The following is a 20,478-nucleotide window of genomic DNA, read 5'->3' on the forward strand; positions in this document are numbered from 1 at the left end:
GACTGTAGAGCTACCGTTATTGGTTGATAACCTTCTCTGTAAACATTTAATTGGTCAGTCTGCATGTGCAAAGCTCATGTACCAACCTACTCTCTCTCTCTCTCTCTCTCTCTCTCTGCTGTGCCTCAAAAATTAAAGTGTTACTGTAATATATCAGAGAGGACATCCCAGACCGCAATGACCTTGTATTTCTCTGCCCTAGAGTGCCTAGTCAAATTATGGGTGTGTCTGAAGGAGTTACGTGATACTGATGAGTGGGTTTTTTTATTTATTTATTTTTTTTAAGTCACCATGAATGAAGAGAATCTGTGGTCCTTTAATTTAATATACTGAGGGGTTTAAAACCTCCAGCAGCACTGCTGTGTCTGATCCACTCTACACCAGCACAATACACACTAACACACCACCACCATGTCAGTGTCACTGCAGCGCTGAGAATGACCCACCACCACATCACACCTGCTCTGTGGGGGTCCTGAGCGCTGAGGAACAGGGGGAGAGGGGGGTAATACAGTATGCAGAGCCACAGACTAACTGTAAAATTACAAAGTGCTCCTGTGTTGTCACTGCAGCAGCTAAATGCTGTTTGGTGTTGTGTGCTTTAGGTGGTGATCTGCTTTGTGCTGTCCCCTGCTGGACACTACGCTTTAGTGCAACTACTGCAGCAGCTGAATGTGTGAATGAGGTGAGATGTTACTCATTACATTTAAATCAAATCAAATCAAATCAAATTTATTTATATAGCGCTTTTCACAACTGATGTTGTCACAAAGCAGCTTCACAGAATTCCAGTAAGACAAAGATTTGACATGAAATGTAAAAACAAATGTAAAACCCTCAAGTGAGCAAGCCAGGGGGCGACAGTGGCAAGGAAAAACTCCCCCAGCTGAGGAAGAAACCTTGGGAGGAACCAAGGCTCACAAGGGGTGACCCATCCTCCTCTGGTCAATCTACTGGTGATAATAGTTAGTAGTCCATGAGAAATTCAGTGTAGGGACAGCTTCAAGGCACTTGGTGGTTGCTGGAGCGTGGGCAGCTGGTCTGAAGCGTGGAGGAGGATCTCGACAGTCATCCATCAGTGTCCAGACCGACAGGTGGGCAGTCGTTTACTCGGAAAGATGTAAAGGGATGGAATTAGTTTTGAACTGTTTTGTGTTTGTAAAGTAGAAAATATGAAAATTTCCAGAGTGTGGCTAATGACTCCAGCAGATCTGACTATGACAGCTTTAACTAAAAGGAGAGAACCAGGAGGACACACAGACACGGGAGCATCCTGAAACACTGGCATCCCTCCGCTCCACCGTCAACAAACCTGAGTGATCGCGAGAAGCGGCGGGACGACAGCACCAGCGTCTCAGTTTTCTATAATTCCCTGTGTCCATGAACCCCCCGAATCTGCCGCCTTTATCTATGGGGGAGCATTAGCTACCAAAAGATAAACTAAACAAATGAGTTTTTAGCCTACATTTGAAGATTGCGACTGTGTCTGAGTCCCGAACATTTTCTGGAAGATCATTCCAGAGTTTGGGGGCTTTATAAGAAAAGGCTCTTCCCCCAGCTGAGGCCTTCTGAATTCTGGGAACAATTAAAAATCCAGTATTCTGTGATCTGAGTGAACGTGGAGGCTCATAATGGGAAATTGTATCTTGAAGATATTCAGGAGCAAGCCCATGTAGAGCTTTATATGTTAATAACAAAATTTTGCAGTTAATGCGGAATTTAACAGGCAGCCAATGAAGTGATAATAAAACTGGGCTGATATGTTCAAATTTTCTAGTTTTAGTGAGGACCCTAGCTGCAGCATTTTGAACTAGTTGAAGTTTTCTTAAATTGCTGCTGGTGCATCCTGACAGTAGTGCATTACAGTAGTCAAGCCTTGAAGTAATAAAGGCATGTACTAATGTTTCTGCGTCCTGGAGGGATAAGGCATTTCTAATCTTAGCAATATTGCGAAGATGTAAAAAAGCTGTCCTAGTGATACTACCTATGTGTTGATCAAATGATAAATCCGGGTCAATTATGATACCAAGATTTTTTGCTGCTGAACCAGGTTTAACTGGAGAGTCAGCGAGATTTAAAATTAAATCTAATAATTTAATTCTTGCCACTTTTGGACCCAAAAGCAGGACCTCTGTTTTGTTGCTGTTTAGAAGGAGGAAGTTACGCAACATCCAGCCTTTCACGTCTTTTACACAGTCCTCTATTTTCTTTAATCTGTGTTTGTCATCGGGCTTGGCTGAAATATACAATTGTGTGTCGTCTGCGTAACAGTGAAAGTTAATGTCATGGTTTCTTATAACTGTGCCTAGCGGTAACATGTATAATGTAAATAATAATGGTCCTAAAATAGAGCCTTGTGGCATTCCAAATCTTACTTTAGAATAATTTGAATTTAGATTGTTTACTTTTACGAATTGATAACGTTCCGTTAAGTAAGATTTGAACCATAATAGGGCTGTCCCTGTGATTCCAACCATGTTTTCTAACCTTTCTATGAGAATATTGTGGTCTATTGTATCAAAGGCTGCGCTTAGGTCAAGAAGCACCAACAGGGATACGTGGCCTTGATCAGAGGCAAGAAGAAGATCATTTGTTATCTTGACTAGAGCTGTCTCTGTACTATGATGTTGCCTGAATCCAGATTGGAATTTTTCATATATATGATTCTTATGTAGATATGAACTAAGTTGTTGGGCCACAGCTCTTTCTAAGATCTTGGACAGAAATGGCAAATTAGAAATAGGCCTGTAATTAGACAGTGTACTAGCATCAAGATTTGGTTTCTTGATCATAGGTTTAATAACTGCTAGTTTAAAAGCTTTGGGTACATGGCCCAGGCTAAGGGATGAGTTTACTATAGTTAAAAGAGGATCAATAATAGCTGGTAGTACTTCTTTGAGCAACTTTGTGGGAATTGCATCAAGTGTGCAAGTTGTACAGTTTGCGGAGGTGATAATCTTCTCTAGTTCTAATTGTGGGAGTGGGTAAAAGGTTTCAAGTCTTTCTTTTACAGTTACATTATGTTTTATATCATTCACATCGGGTGGCAGCCAGGATGGATTTAATCCTGTGGCTTGAGTTTGTTGTCTAATATTCTCAATTTTATTATTAAAAAAGTCCATAAAATCTTTACTGGTGAGAGTTGCTGGAATTAGTTGTTCAGAAACTGCTTGATTTTTTGTAATTCTAGAAAACACACTAAACAGTGCTCTCGGATTATTTTTATTGTTGGAGATCAGCGAGGCCAGATATGCTGAGCCAGCTTTAGTGAGGGCATTTCTATACTCTATAAGGCTGTCCTTCCAGGCAGAATGGAACACTTCAAGCTTGGTTGATCGCCATTTCCGCTCTAGTTTTCGTAATGTTTGTTTTAAAGTACGGGTCTTATCATTATACCATGGTGCGAGCTTTTTCTGTCTTATACTTTTATGTTTAAGTGATGCTACCTTTTCTAAAGTAGATCGACAGGTATTTTCTAGGTAATCAGTTAGTACATCTAGGTCCATTGGGTCTGATGGAGTTGGAACTGGGGTCAATAGTTCTGGTAGGTTTTCTATAAATTGTAGGGCGGTAGATGGTTTTATTATATGCCTTGTAGAATAGCGAGGGTTCTTACATATATTATGGCTAAGACGTAGCTCATATGAAATTAAGTAATGATCGGAGATTGCTGAGGATTGCGGTAAGATATTAATTTTGTCAATGTTAAGACCTAGTGTCAGAACTAAGTCTAAAGTGTGACTGCAGTAGTGTGTAGGCCCTGTTACATTTTGAGTAATACCAATAGAGTCTAAGATTGAGGTAAATGCCTTTTTTAGTGGGTCACTTTCCTTCTCAAAATGGATATTGAAATCTCCTACAATTATAACTTTATGATTGCACACTGCTAGGTTTGTAGCAAAATCGCTGAATTCTTTCAGAAATTCTAAGTAAGGCCCTGGTGGTCTGTAAATGTTGCATAATAAAAATGCGTCCTTTTTTGTGACCGGATTTGTAATAATAGTGGAGAGAACCTCAAAAGAAGAGAAGGTGTCACATTGTTTAAGACTAATTTCTAGGGTATTTTGGTAAATTACACATACTCCACCTCCTTTGCCTGATATTCTTGGGCTATGTGCATAATTATAGCCTAGGGTGGTGGATTCATTTAGTGCTAAATATTCATTTGGTCTAATCCACGTTTCCGTGAGACAGAAAACATTGAATTTATGATCACTTATAATATCATTTACGATGAGTGCTTTTGAGTTTAGTGATCTTATGTTGAGTAACCCAAATTTTAGTTCTGAGTTCTGTTGCTGCTAGGTGTTGTGTATGATTTAATATTGATTAGGTTGCTGAAACAGGCTGATTTTGTTTTTCTACTTTTACATTTAGTTCGGGGGAAAGACACAGTCTCAATACAGTTGAACCTGGGTGACGCCTCAAGACAGTTCGCAGACGGTCGGTTTAGCCTGTCTGTCTGCGGCCTGGTCCTGGCTCTGGATTGTCAGCAGCTATCTACACTACTCTGCTGACTAACTAAAAGACTATGTGCTATGCTGCAAGAAAGTAAGGCAGCACCCTCCCGTGTGGGGTGGATACCATCCCTACCTATAAGACCAGGCTTGCCCTCAAAACGTAACCAATTGTCTATAAAGCCCACTTGATTTTTGGAACACCACTTGGACATCCAGCAGTTTAACGCCCAATGTCTGCTGTAAGCTTCGTCGCCACGCCGCATTGGTATACACAGTTACAATACACAGTTACACCTACAAAATGATGGAACAAGCAAAATAATAGAGAAATAAAATTAATTTATGAAAAAGAAAACCCCAAACATATTTGCCCAGGTCCTTTTGGGGCTCATCAGTATAATTTCATAAAAGGTTTTTATTTCTAGAATATAATATTTCCTAAATTAATTATAAATGTACTATGACAACGATAGAACTTAAACCATTTCAGCACATTCCCACTGATACCCACTGTGTCCGTAAGATGATAAAGTAGAATACTGTCAGATAGTGTCAAATAGTGTACTGAGATCCAGCAGGAGACGGGAACAAACAGCAAACCATAGGTCATAGGAGGAGGAGTAGAACAAGTGTGTGTTTACTTACTCAATATTGACTAAAGAAGAGACACCTTAAAACAGTTCTAAACAGTTCTCTCTTTACAAAAGAACATACAACAGAATCAATTCTGAATCAGAGTTCTGACATTTTATGCAAAATATCAAGTGAATCTAGTATTGCCTGATCAGCTGGCACAATATTAATAAAGTAAAACAGTAAAAAAAATAGTTTAAAGTGTAATTTTAGGTACAATTTTGAAACACTGGCACCATGTTTCCTACGAGACAATTAGACCAAATCACAGTAGTTTTAATATTTCGGGTAAACATCTCTATAATAAAACTAGAATAGCAGTATTCTATATATAGTAATATTGCTAGTGGCTTAAAAAGTACATTTTCCCTTCAAAATTAAATTTCTTTTAAATCTTCAGGTGTCCTATAATTCATTTAATTCAGTTCCCTCCGATTATAATTTGTGATTGAGTAAAGAAATCATTTTTATTGTGTTTTTTTATTTTGACAGGATTTATTTTGCTAATATGGCTCTTCGTTACTAGAATTAGTGCTGTAGTTATTTTTAGGAGAATCACACTGCGAGAGTGAGCCACTCAAATAAAATGTTAATGTATTCTGTGACTTCGTAAGGAGAATAATCTACATTTTCATTTTATTATTGACATTTAAAAACATTTTTATTTGTTTAAATTCAGTATATTCTGATTTTCTTGAGTCAAATATAAAGAAGATGTCATGACACAGAAGTAATATACACTCATTTATTTAAAGCATGTTTTATGTGATTTACAGAGTATAGCCCCAGCTAACTGGTGCCTGACAGCAGCACAAACCAGGAGAAGGTAAGAAACATGAAAGTGAGTTGCTCTGGGTAAAAGAGTCTGCTAAAAGCTGTAAATGTAAATGAAGATTTATGTTAAACCCTAATGGCCTACATTTATAATAGATGTGGAACAATATAAAGCCTTTTTTCCAGACATCTGTGGTCCACAATTAAACTTTGACTGATAAATTAATCAATACAATAAAACAATAGTATTCACAAATTGATTAGTAAATGAAATTGAGTTATTCATTAAAAAATACAAATAAAATATCATTGACACTATGTAAACAGAACATATCTGTGAGAAATGAAAAAGGAATGGTTGACTGCTTAATGATTTTCAGAACTAGCTCATATGAGAGCATTGAAAATCTGTGTTAACAGTTTTTATACATCTCAAACTAAAGGCTTTGTTGGGTCTTGTTGTACAAAGAGGTTTTCCAGTGATTGAGAAATGAAAGGAAATTTAATTTAAAGATTTATAGACAGTTATACTGCAGTATATTTTTATATCTCAGGAGCTGATTCTCAAAGCTGAACCTGTGATCATTTTCTTGATTTGCTGGGTACAGTAATTAATAATGTTAGCACTTCAGCACTGTTAAATGTATTTATCCAAACTTTTAATGGCTTCCTCTTTTGTGTATTTCTTCCATTGATCAGGAATTTGACCTTTTCCCTGGAAAGTCATGTTGTAGAGATTCTCCAGGTCTTTCTGAAACCTGCACACAAACCACTTCCAGTACGGGAGCTCAGAGAGATCAGGAGTGATGCTCCAGTTTGCATATTCAGGACCAGCTCTTCTGTACTGTTTCCATGGCACTGTTGTGTCAGAGTCAAAAGATGTGACCAAGGACCGATCACTTGCCACACAGGTTGTGCAGAAATCAATGGTGAGATTCTTTGTTCCACTGTAATGCCACCCATTTATTCCACTGTTTCGATGGAAAGGCACACTGTGATCTCCATCATGGTCTACCATGGTGTTGGTACAGATTGCTTTACAGAAAGGACACTGCACCCAGCAGCAGTGACAGAACTGCTCAATCAGAATCTCATCTGGTCTCCTACTAAACTTCTCCATTTTTAGAGCAGAGACACTGTTTAAATTCTTCTTCAGTTCTTCAGTAATTAAAGACATTTCATTTTTCACAAACTCTGTGAGCAGTTGAAAATCACGGACGTCCTGAGTGTTATTACCACTGAGGTGCTCTGTTTCACACACAAGCTCATCTTTGAGACTCCTGGAAAATGACTCCAACCACATATTTGCGTCTCTTGGTTTCTTTTTCATTTCTTCAGTTGCACTTTGTGCTGCTGTGATTACACACTGCTTTTTGTGTGCAATAATTCCCATGATTTAATTGAGAGCTCTAGGATTTTCTTTTTTCATATAATTCCTCACTACCTCTTTAATAAAGCTCTCAAAGTGTTCCCGAGCATTCATTATGTAGGTCTTATACTTCTGAAAGTTCTCTTCTTCTGCCAGTGATTTAAGAATGTGTTTTTCCAGCTTTGACCTGTTCCCATTAAATGCTGGAAGGTCTGATTTCATCTGATCTGCCAGATCAGTGGCTGTCTGATTGTAGACACTCTGCAGGATGGATTCTCCAAGTTTGCTGCACATTGATGCACCAAATGCTACCACCGAAGGAGCACCTTGGCAGAATTTCTGGAAAATGCAGTAGTATCTTGGTTTCTTATTCTCTAGGTAGACCATGGGATCATTGGCATTCCTGAATTTCTCATGTAACTCTTCAAATGGCACTTTTACAGTTTCACACACAAACAGAGAGAGATCCACTGAGAACTCTTTGGTGAACTCGTATTTGGAGGTCTTGTGTTCCTTTATCATCTGTTTGACGAGGAGAACAATCTCCTGAATGTGACTTGGATTGTAGCCCATCTGTTCTACTGGTTTTGACTTAATCAAGTATTTAGTTTCTTTGATCACACTAAGTGTCAGATTCCTTACTGAGTTTTGGTCATCAGGTGGTAAAGTGGATTTTGCTGGAAAAATTTGGCTTTTTTTTTTTCTGTCTTACGTAAGGGGTATAATCACACAACATATGTATTTCAACGTATTCCTTACACTCTCTGCGACTGATCACGAGTGCCACTTCATAGCTTTCACACAAAATTTGGAAAATGTCCTCTGCTATAGCAACTGGTCTCATGGGCTGGATTGTAGCAGTCAACTCAGAGATCCATTTCTCCCACAGTGAATCAAACTGTTCTTTCTTCTTCCCTTCATCATCCTCATTGTTCTGGAGAGATAAAGCAAGTTCTTTACTCTTCTCAAAAAAATTTGCCTCATACTGTGATACTTGTTTTTGCAAATTTTTAAATCCTTCTCTCTGCTCGAGAATGCCAACTAACTCTCGTTCTGCTTGTTTTATGAGGTCATCATGTAGATATTTTACTTTTTTTTCAAACCTCCCCCTCCACTGATCCATGATGTCTTTCTCCTGTTCACTTTCAAAGAAGGAAGTCATTGAGATTTTCACATTTTCAAATGTGTCTTGCATTTCTTCAACAAGAAACTTGTACTCAACTTTCTCCAGTTGATTGTTTTTGATTCTGTTGTAAAGTTTGTCTTGAATTCTTAACATTGTGCTCCTAAGGCTCCAGGTCCACTTCCCATACTCCTCCTCTAGCTGTCTGTACACTGAAATCTCCAATGTATTTTTGAAGCTAAAAACAAAGTTTTCATTCATGAGGGCAGTCCACAGGTCTGTAATCCGGTCTTTGAGTTGTTTCAGTGTTATACAGTGCAGTTTTGAACCCTGCTGTAGTAGAGATTTCTTTAGCTCCAGAATATTTTCACTGTAGGTTGGATTTGGTGGAGCCATAGGAGGGCTGCCCTCCCAGAGCTGTGCAAAGTAATGGACATCATTATTAATTTCAAATGCAATGACATCACTGAAGCAAGCAGCATCACAGACTTCCTCTTTGGCAGTTAACCTTGCCATTTCATCCAATTTTTCTTGCAAATGTCTTTTTTCCTCTTTGTTCTTCTCTTTAGCCATGATATCGGAAACATTCTGATGCACAAATAAACAACTTGGAGACAGTTTTACCTTCTTCATCCTCAGGAATGCCTGGACAACAATCTGAAGGACATCTTGCATCTCAGCAGGGTTCTCTCCTATAATGTTGATTATAGTTGTATTCCCAAGTCCTACAACAAATGTTGCTAATTCATTGTCATGATGTCTTGTTGATATGCCGGTCAACTCCAGAGCTCTGAGACCTTCTGTATCAACAACAAGAATGTAGTCGAAATTTTGTTTTATCTCTGAGTCCTCAGATAATTTTACCAGCTGCATGAAAGCTCCTTTTGTGCATCTTCCAGCACTGACTGCAAACTGAAGTCCAAACATAGCATTGAGCATGGTGGATTTCCCTGAACTCTGGACTCCTAAAACTGAGAGAACAAATACTCGCTTGTCTCCCAGCTTCTTGATAAGTTCATCTAGAACTGCAGAAATCCAGATCATGGGAACATGAGCTGCATCACCATCCATCAGCTCCAGTGGATGCCCTGATGTTAAGAGCTCTGCTGCAAGTTTGGGGAGCGCGAGAACTACTTCTTGTCCACATAGTCTGGTTTCTGGATCTACAGATACAAATGACTCGTACAGCTGGCCCATCTCCCTAAGAATGTGTTCCAAACCAAAGGTGGCAGCTTTCAGCTCTTTAGATATTTCTTCAAGTTTGATTTGCTCAGCTTTAATTTTTTCTGATTTGTCATGCTTCTTTTTCAAGTCCAGAACACTTGACCACTTTTCATCATATTTATGATGCAGAGCAGAGAGATCATCAGCTGTGAACATATCTAAAAGTATTTCCACCCACTTCAGAAAGTAAGATTTCTCATTTTCTGTTGAACAATAACTTATTGTTTGAATGAACAGCTTTTGGAAGTTTGTGAGACCACGTGCTGCTTGCTTTTCACGAATCTGCTTCATTTCGTTTTGTTTTTTGCTGATTTCCATCTCTGTATGACCATCATATGTTTGATGTAGTTCTTTGTTCCTCTTACACCAGTCACGCCACAGTGTTCCCTGACAAGGCAGATATTCCTCCTTAATTTTGGACAGTTCCATTCCTTTCAGCAGCTTTATCATCTGGAGAGCAGCTTCCTTCTGTTTTATGCATTCAGGATTGTCCTCTATATCTTTTGTGATTCCGCTTATTTTGCCCACATCTTCAAGGCTGAAGGTGGAGCTCAAGTTTGGGAAACACTCTTTGAGAGTTTTTTGGAGTTCTGCAGATACAGCTGCCTGATTCCTGCCTTTAAGACCAATTCTGTATTTCAATTTCTTCACTCCACTGACAGGGGATTCATCATCACAAAAAAGGCAAATGAGAGGCTTTGGGTCACTGTAGAGCTTCTTTAGGGCTTGTGTGTGTGTGCTACCTTTTTCGGGATTGCCTAAAACCACAATGTCCAAAGAGGACATTTTATTCAGCATCTCCAATTGTTTCTCATGAGTTTCTGCATCACCATGCAGATTACAAAATGCCACACAATCAGGGAAGTGATCAGTGTTTTTTCCAGATGGACAGTACCAGTCAATCTCCACTACACCATCCATCAGTAGACGATTTCTACTGCTGCCCGGGCAATTCCTGTGGAAGAATGTATTGTGCTTCTCATTGATCAGGCTGTTGATCAACTGAGACTTGGATGTGGAAATAGAGCCAAATCTGAAAACAGCCACCATTGGAGTTTGTGCACTGGCCATGTTGTTAACTTTTCCAGAAACTTTACTGGAGTTCCAGCTTTTCCTTACTTGTTGGAACGCCCAGAGTGGGAACTCAATTCCTCCAGTGAATGGATTGGGCACTAGTAGAGGCAGAGCATACTGACAGTATGAAAGCTTAGTCACTATCAACTGCTTTAGGAACCCATCTGAACAGAGGAACACTGCCAACTGAACATCCATGGGATGAATAGGATCATTATGTATTGCTTGGTCAAGAGATGCTGGCTTTTCAGAAAAAAAAAATTCAAATGATTCTTCTTCATTTTTGTTTATGGTACCTGACTGATTGTGGTGAAGGTCACTGGCTGCTTCTTTAATGCTAATATATCTTGCTCTGTAGTCCCCTAACAGCAGCCTCTGTAAGAATATTTGAACTAGTTCATCCTCAGCACAGTCCTCTTTGGGCTTTAGGGAGTCAGCAGTTATTTGTAGAACATCTGCAGGTTTTAATTTTTGTGTCAGTTTTACTTGAAGTCTCGTTAATAACTCTTCAAGCTTTTCATCAGAGTGTACAGTGTCTTCTTCTGCATCAAGCTCTGTTTTTTCCTCCTGTAAAAGAATTTCATTTGAACACATTAAGAATCTTTGTCATTGCACTCAAGTTAAAAGCAAGTGAAAAGCAGGCCTGGTTTATTCTGTTTGAGTGTGTACAGAAGCTCCATGGCACCTGGTGCACCTCAAAACAAATTATGATAAAATTAGCCTTTACTTGAAGTAGAATTCTATTAGTATTGCAAAAAAATACCTGAAATATTAACAGAGGTTGTTTATTTTCTGTTTAATAATGATGATCTGTTAATAATTTCCAAACATCGCTTTTATTGTCTTCTCTGCTGACTGGTTAGCAACTGCTCCAAAATCCAAATCAGTTTCTTCCTCAGTTAAGCTTGCAATTTTTCAGCAGTGAGTCAATGTATTAATACTCCAGTTCATAAAGTATGCCCAATAGGTTGTATAAGTAAGAGCTGATTATCTGAGTACATATTCTGAACCTAATACAAAAGATAATAATTCAGTAACTCTGCAGGAGAAGATGATGTCAAAGCACAATTCCATCTGGCACATGTGATTTCAATTTTTCAGTAATTCTGAAAAAAATATTTATGCCTGTATGTCAAACAAGTATTTTATCACATCAAACATTATTTGAGATTTAAGATGCCTGATAGTTAACAGTGAATGCAGAGAATTAATATAGGTGGCAGCTCAAATATATATTTAGGTTCAATATTAATACATGTTTGCTGTACTGGTGGGGCCTTAATGTAAGAATATATACAGCATAGGCAATGGAATATACAAAGCAGTGGCAAAAAAAGAAAAAAAATGTATAAGGATTTAAGTGGAAGGACAAAAGATGAGTGAGGGGGTAGTGAAGAAAAGAGGAGAAGGATTAGAGATAGAAAAGAGAGTTTTCCAGCAAGTCCGTAGGACAGTTTGGATTTGGACTTCTGTCCTGGAAGTTCAGTACTGCAGAAATTGAGTAAAAGAGGAGAATTAGGGATTCACCCAAGGGTGAATCTACTTCCAGCCAGCAAGTTCAGTTAAGTTGGAGCCACTGCCTCAAGGCAATAGAAATTCCAGCTAGAGTTTGTATTTCTATGTGTGTATTACCAAATTAGGAAACTTTATGATGAAATGAAATTAACCTCAGACCTCTGAAAGCTGAAAATTGTGGAACAACAGTTTAAGTCCAGGCCAATGGCTTCAGAAAAAAAGAAGAAACACTTTTATTGATCCCTTAGGGAAATTACTTCTCTGCATTTGACCCATCTGTGGCAGTGAACACACAAACACACACTATTGAGCATTTCTCCACACACACTAGGGGCAGTGAACACACACACAGCCGGAGTAGGGGGCTGTGACCTCCTCAGCACCGAGGGTCAGTTTGGGGGTTAGGGGCCTTTGCTCAAGAGCTGTGAATTAATTTTGCCTTGAACCAGGTTCCGGCACATCATCCCAATGGTGAAAGTAAGGTCACATGGTTCATTTCCTAGCTCAGAGGTTGGTGTTCAGTGTATTTCTGGGATAAACTATAGCTCACTTTTAGAATTTAGGGTAGATAGTATAGAGAAATTCCGTCATGTTTCCTTGTATTTTTAATTTCATTATATGAATGTATAATCAAGTTTCAAGTTTCATTAATATGTTGAATAAACCAACTATGTTGATAAACCCAGTTATTTATTTGTGTGTGCGCACTGTTTTTGTATGTAATTCTTAATTTCTGGTGAGATTCCATTTCGGAGCCAAAAACACTACAGAGGATCAATCATAATAAAATTATAAAGTATAACTGATTCTGCTATACCACTTGGAGAGAAGCCTGGCTAGCAGCTAAAGCCCTGTAGAAATGGGTTGATGTAATGCATGATCACTAATTCTAAGAAATTGAAACATTAAGAATGTGCAACAATACAAGTTATTTCTTACTAGTCCTATCTTGTATTTTTATATAGTTTTTAGCTCATGTTAGTCAGTAAAATAGGTATTGCTCTCCACATTAAAAACAGTGGAGAGTTTTCTTTGTCTACACAGATGCAATGCTGCAATGCAATGGTTGCCAGGTTGAGGAAAACTAAACCACACAAATGTAGCGAAGTCATTGATAATTAATTATTGTTTGATTAATAATTAATTATTTAATTCATTTAGCTAAGATCCATTGTTGGGAGCCATTAAGTAATATGTAGTGTCTTTACCTGTCCTGTCTCAGCTTGGACAAGTAAGCTATAATGCTGAGCAACATTACACATAATGTAATGCAACAGTGCGAGCAAAGAAGCCCAGACGTCTCTGTCACTTGCAACATCCACCAGCTCCTCCTGGGGGATCCCTCTGATATAATCCCTCCAGCGTATCCTGGGTCTACCCCGGGACCTCCTTCCAGTTGGACGTGCCTGGTATATTTCAAGTGGGAGGCGTCCAGGAGGCATCCTCATCAGATGCCCGAACCACCTCAACTGACTCCTCTCAACGTGAAGGAGCAGTGACTCAATCTCGGAGAGTACGCACAGCAACCTGTTGGAGAAAGCTCATTTTGGCCGCTTGTATCCACAATCTTGTTCTTTCAGTCATTATCCAGAGCTCATGACAATAGGTGAGAGTGGGGACGTAGATTGACCGGTAAATTGAGAGCTTTGCTTTATGGCTCAGCTCTCTCTCACTATGGCGGTTCGATAAAGTGACCCCATTTCTGCAGATGCTGCACCTAACCCACAAGCCCACAATCCCTCTTCCCATCACTCATGAGCAATAATTTGAGATACTTTAATTCCTTCACTTGGGGTAAGTTCTTGTGCCCTTCCTGAAGGGTGCATGCCATCTGTTTCCAGGAGATAACCATGGCCTCAGATTTGGAGGTGCTGATCCACATAACGACCACTTCACACTTGGCTGCAAACTGCTCAATTGAACACTGAAGGCCTACGTGTGAAGAAGCCAGAAGAACCGCAAAAAACAGAGATGCCACCTCCCAAGCCCCTCAACGAAAGCCTTCCTGTCCCAGGCTATGCCTCGCCACCCTGTCCATGAATATCAGGAACAGGAATGGAGATAAGGCACAGCCCTGATGGAATCCAATGAACAAGCTTGACTTACTGCAGAGGATGCGAACACAACTCAAACTCTTAGAGTACAAGGATCATACGGCTCGCCGGAGTGACTCTGGCACCCCATACTCCCGGAGGCCCTCCCACAGAATCTCTCGGGGTACACAGTCTTATGCCTTCTCCAAAGCCACAAAGCATGTGTAGAATGGAGTAGCAAATTCCCACGCCCCCTCAATCATCTGTGAAAAAATAAAATGTTGGTCCATAGTTCCACTGCCAGGATGTAATCTGCATTGTTCCTCCAAAATCATAAGTTCCACTATCAGATGGATTCTCCTTTCCAGCACCTTGACATAGACTTTTCCAGGGAGGCTGAGAAGTTTGATGCCATGATTATTGGCACAATTACTCCGGTCCCCCTTTTTTTTTTAAATAGGAACCACCACCCCTGTTTGCCAAACCAAAGGCACTGTTCCCGAGGTCCATGCAATATTGTATAGGCTCGTCATCCAAGACAGCCCCACAGTATCGATTGCCATCAGTAACTCTGGGCGAATCTCATTCACTCCTGGAGCTTTGCCACTGCAAAGCTTTTTCACCATCTCAGTGACCTCAGACAAGGAAATGGAATCCGACTCAATGGAAATGGAATCAGTCGAGTTCTGGGTTTCACCATTCTTGCTGTGTCTCCCATCCCCCTCCTGAGCAGTCAGAGTGTTTTCCAGAACCACTTTGAGGCCGCCCTGAGGTCATTCTCAATGGCCTCTCCAAACTCCTCCCATGCTCTGGATTATGCTTCAGCAACTGCCACAGCTGCAGTCTTTTTCGCCTGCCGGTATTCATCCATAGAATTGGAAGTTCCCAGAGCCAGCCAAGCCTGAAAAGCCTCCTTCTTTCACTTGACAACTTCCCTCACCCCTGGTGTCCACCAATGCATTCTTGGGTTGCCACGCATAACAGGCACTGACAGCCGCTTCCACAATGGAAGTCCGTAACAGGGTCCATTCAGACTCCATTCCCCCCACCTGCTCTAGAACATGTGAGAAGTTCTCTTAGAGGTGAGAGTTGAAATCCCTCTGGACAGAGTCATCTGCCAGCTTTTCCCAGCACACCCTCACTATACGTTTGTGTTTACCAGGTCATCGGATCCAACTCATCACCAGATAGTGATCGGTTGACAGCTCAGCCCTCTCTTTACCTGAGTGTCCTGAGTGAGGTTTATTAAATGTAATATCACATAATGAATATTGATTATATATTCATATAATGAATTGGGATACAGCGATACATGAGGGAGCAGGGAGATTAATATATGAGTGAATTTCTCTATATAATTACCATAAATTCTAAAAAAATATCTCCTGAGCTATGAAATAATTTAACCAGTGACCTTCTTTATCCCCGATAAATTGGAGGATTGGAGATGGCTTGCAAGACATAACAGACATGCTGGGCTTTCCAGTGCAGGGCTTTCTGGAGCATTGCCGACACAGGCCTCATTGCAGCAGCAGCCATTCCTCTTCTCCCTTTTGGCTTTGGTCAGAGACACGGTCTTGGACATAGCGACCACTCAGTCTGAGCTGGTGGCATTCTGAAGGTCTCTGTGAGGATTCTCCGTCATCGCTTATCTGCATCATTGTGCGGGACACGACCTCAGAAGTTGATCATTCTGAGGGAGCATGTGGCTTTCTCCTTCATCGCTGATCCTGAAGCTCTTGTCACCAGGTCAGAGGCCTGAGGTCTCTTTCATGCTCTGGGCGTGGCAGTGAGCTTTGCTGGATTTAAACAGTTATACTATTATTTTATAGTATATTATAATATTATACTATTATAGTATTATACTATTATATTATTATACTATTAGAAATAAAAATAAAACTTCTGTTTGAATTTCTGGGCTCTCTTAGCTGAGCTTTCTGATTGGAAGCAGATTCACCTTTGGGTGAACCTAGTTTCTCCTTCATTCCACCCCTCCCTGTTTTTTCTCTCTCTACATTTTCTTTTTATGTACTGGGTTTGTTCTGCCTGGACCCTGCTGGAATAAGCTAAGCCTGTTTTAGGAGATTGCCATAAGAGAAATCTGAAGAGATTCCGGAGAAGCCTCAAGAGAGCTGCAGAGCTGGACTCTTAAGCTGATCTCTGAACTAAGCGGAGAATTCAGAATTTACCGCAACTTTTTAAACTAGGTTTTAGGAAACCCGCCTTGAAGGCCTGATTGGTCCTCAGGGATGGAGGATTGGAGCATCTCTTGCTCCTGATTGGATGTTTCATGTAGACTAGAATCTTCCTTGGTAGTGACATCACATGAACTTTATGAAACTTGACAAGACAAAGACTTAAGGAAGATTCCTGTTGAATGAATATCCAAGATTTGTGAATCATGCTTTTGCAATATAAACGATTAGATGTTAAAACAAAGTAATATAATTCAGACAAAACCATGTTTTACATCATTCTTAACAAAATAACACACAGAGTATGTGTCGACGTTGGTTCCTACATAAGTTCAAATAAAAAGGTGATTTTAAACACATGTATATAGATTCCACCCATTTTGATTGTCTAAATGAAATTAATTTCAGACAGTTGTACCCATATGCAACTTGTTCACCAGGTAAGAACTTAGGAATTAAGGAATGTTTGATTATTTTAGTTTTAAAATTCTTTAAGATGTGTGAGAGGACATTTAATCAAAGTGGAATATTATGTGAGTCTGTGGGTCTCTCTGCATTCCACTGAGGAGCCTTAAAGGCCTTGAGTCATAAACAGGGCCTGTAGTGTGGTTTACAACCCTTCTCTGGCTGTTATCTCAGATCCCAATCTGAGAAAATAGTTGTGCATCTACATTTTAATTATTAAAGTCCCAAAAATTCAAATTTCCTATTAGAAATTAATGCACATACATTACACTTCACTACACAAAGACGGATTTAAATATAGAGTAATAGCAAGCAAGTTTCTGTTTTAGGACCTCTATATTATATATATATATATATATATATATATATATATATATATATATATATACTTTCAATTTACTCAACCTAATAATATTCCTATACCATCTCATGCACCAATTTATTAAAGGTAGTTCATTCATGGACTCACTAACCCCTTTTCACTCACCAAATCACGATTCAGGACATCAACCAAACCCTCCACCAAACTACCTCTGTACCTGACCATTCTGTAGCACTTAATGACTAGCATTCCCGTAATATTTGGGGTTTGGCTTTATATGCATTCATAAGCCACCCTGAACTCCTTCCCAAAACCTTCTGAGTTCACCTCCCCATTTCAGCCATTACAGCTGTCATGCCCTCGTCCTGTCATGTCCGTTTTCCCTGCCATGTGCTCTCTTAGCAAATGGCTCTGTTTGTTGTTGTCCATGTCTCCGCCCTAGTCTCGCCTTTGTTCCGCCTCCTTGTCTGTGTCTCATTTGTTACCCTGCCCTCTCATTATCTGTTCCAGGTGTATCTTGTCTGTGTCTGGTATTTTAAGTTCCCTTGTGTCTCTCCTGTTTGTCGGTCATTTGTACTGTTTTGGTCCATGTTGTTACCTCTGTCATGTTATTCAGTCTGTCTGTCTCCGCTGTTTCTCTGTCATTGTTTTCCACATCATCGTTTCGTTTCATTTGGTTTCCAAGTCTAGTCTGTCTCTGCTGTTCCTCGTTTCGTTTCCTCTGTTGTGATTTGTTTTCCAGTCATCGTGTTTCCTTTTTTTTGAGGTCTGTTTTGTTTAATTAAAAGTACTGTGTTTTAGCGTGTGCGTCTCCGTCAGTCCGCCCTCCACTAATCGTGACAACAGCCATGGTCTTATTGTAGTTATGTAATAACATAACTTTGGGAGTAGGACCACACCCAAACTCCTCCCCTCAGCTCTATATATACCCTGCAAATTCACATCATTTCCATGGGGAACTTGCTCCCACCTCCAACCTGTCTTCACCCTTTTCATATATTAATCTATCCAACTGGGGACGTAAGGCTTCATAAACATTCATAAGCCACACTGAACTCCTTCCGTAATACTTGTGAGTACACCTCTCAGTTTTATGTTTTATGGGCATGGACTGTACTAGCAAAAGCCAATATATACTTTTGCATTTACTCGACGTAGAGCCTACATCATAGGCTATGCAAGAGCCCTACACTGTTGTAAGCATTTGTGTTTCTGTGTTGGTGTCTGTGTTTTTCTGCAATTGCACCGCCCCACGACTAGGGCTGAATCTCAAACATCTACCTCTACACTACATAGTACACAATGCAATGTTGTAGTAGTATTACTTTTATAAATCTTTAAGGTGGACTATTTAGAGAGTAGGTTGTTGTTTGGGTCAGATCATAGTTTACATGAGATGCCTGGAAAGATACAAATACAAACCAGCATGTTCTTCCATTGAGTTATTTTTACCTGGAGACATCTAGATTTTTCCTTTGTTCATTAGTTTGGTCTGTGTCGACATAGTGCTAAGTTAAATTTCTGGAGAGGTGTGCATCAGGGGTTTTCGTCGACACGTTGCCTCTGGCATAGGTTTCATGTAGAACTATACATTAGGGCTTTACTCTCTGACAGTATGTCCTGCCACTATCACTTATGTGACAATTACTTGAAGGTGGGACCCAGAATTCTGCAAAGGTGTTTTATGACAACACCAGTAAAAAGTGATCTATAAACAACATTGAATTGAACTGAATTTCTGGAGACAGCATTTGTAAAATATTTGAGTAGATTGTTAAACTTTTTGGAGGTTATGGGCCTCCATAACCTGCTACCACATGACGTGAAAGTGTGAAAATTAAGAAGGTGATGGTGAGAAATGACTTACTTTCTCTGCATAGTTCACACCTTGGTGCTGGTGTTGAGAATTATTAGCTGAAAACACAAAAATGAATGTTAGACAGTGAATAAAATCATTTCTAATTCCTACACAGTGAAGGTGATTCAGACTGAAAACTTGATACAGACCTGGGACAGTACCAGAAGCAGAAGCTGGGTTATGACTTGACCTGGACACATCATGGACAGTAGGTGTATTCACTTTGGAGTTTGCATTGACTGGTTCCGCTTTAGAGTTATATTCTTCTTTAGAGTCATGTTCTTCTTTAGAGCCTGGTTCTTCATTAGATTCTGCTTCCACTTTAGTGCGTGTTTCCTTATTAGAGCCTGATTCCACATTAGAGTCTGATATCAATGTAGATTGTGGTTCCGTATTAGAGTCTGATTCAACTTTAGATTCTGGTTCCTCATTAGAGCCTGTTTCCACATTAGAGTCTGATTCCACATTAGAATCTGAATCAGCTTTAGATTCTGGTTCCGCATTAGAGCCTGTTTCCGCATTAGAGCCTGTTTCCACATTAGAGTCTGATTCTACATTAGAATCTGAATCAGCTTTAGATTCTGGTTCCGCATTAGAGCCTGTTTCCGCATTAGAGTCTGATTCCACAATAGAGTCTGAATCAGCTTTCGATTCTGGTTTCGCATTAGAGCCTGTTTCCGCATTAGAGCCTGTTTCTGCATTAGAGCCTGTTTCCACATTAGAGTCTGATTCCACAATAGAGTCTGAATCAGCTTTAGATTCTGGTTCCGCATTAGAGCCTGTTTCCGCATTAGATTCTGATTCCACATTAGAGTCTGAATCAGCTGTAGATTCTGGTTCTGCATTAGAGCCTGTTTCCGCATTAGATTCTGATTCCACATTAGAGTCTGAATCAGCTTTAGATTCTGGTTCTGCATTAGAGCCTGTTTCCGCATTAGAGGCTGATTCCACATTAGAGTCTGATTCAGCTGTAGATCCTGGTTCCGCTTTAGAGCCTGTTTTCTTATTAGAGTCTGATTCAGCTTTGGTGTGTGGTTCTGCTTTAGATTCTGGTTGGGCTGGTTGCTCTTCAGACTGGTCTACTTGTGAGGCCATCATGGTAGAAGTAAGAAAGACAGGCTGACCTGAAGCACAGAGAGAATTTCGGTTTTAATTTATTTTAATTTTAGTACTACATCTTCTTCTCACTAGCAGGATTAAGGAGAAATTCCCAGGTGTTCCAGGTTCATTTTACAGTGCATAAAGATCTCTCTTTGTTTGGTGCTTTGTTCATGTCGCAGAATGACTTATTTAATTGTTGCCAATTGGGGCTGATTTGTATGTTGACTGTTTAACTGGCTGCTTGGACTCTGTTTATATGGGCCAGGTGCATATATGTCGTGCATTTATGGGATTGTTTAAACTATCATGAATGTTTTGGTCAGTAGTAT

General features: G+C 39.8%; 1 pseudogene; it reads right to left on the bottom strand.

Moving 5' to 3' along the window:
* Window positions 1–6,504: 6,504 nt before the first annotated feature.
* LOC136675135 (interferon-induced very large GTPase 1-like) lies at window positions 6,505–20,143 on the bottom strand (annotated as a pseudogene).
* Between the last annotated feature and the right edge of the window lie 335 nt (window positions 20,144–20,478).

This window comes from Hoplias malabaricus, chromosome 18 (genome assembly GCF_029633855.1).
Source record: "Hoplias malabaricus isolate fHopMal1 chromosome 18, fHopMal1.hap1, whole genome shotgun sequence".
Lineage (NCBI taxonomy): Eukaryota > Metazoa > Chordata > Actinopteri > Characiformes > Erythrinidae > Hoplias > Hoplias malabaricus.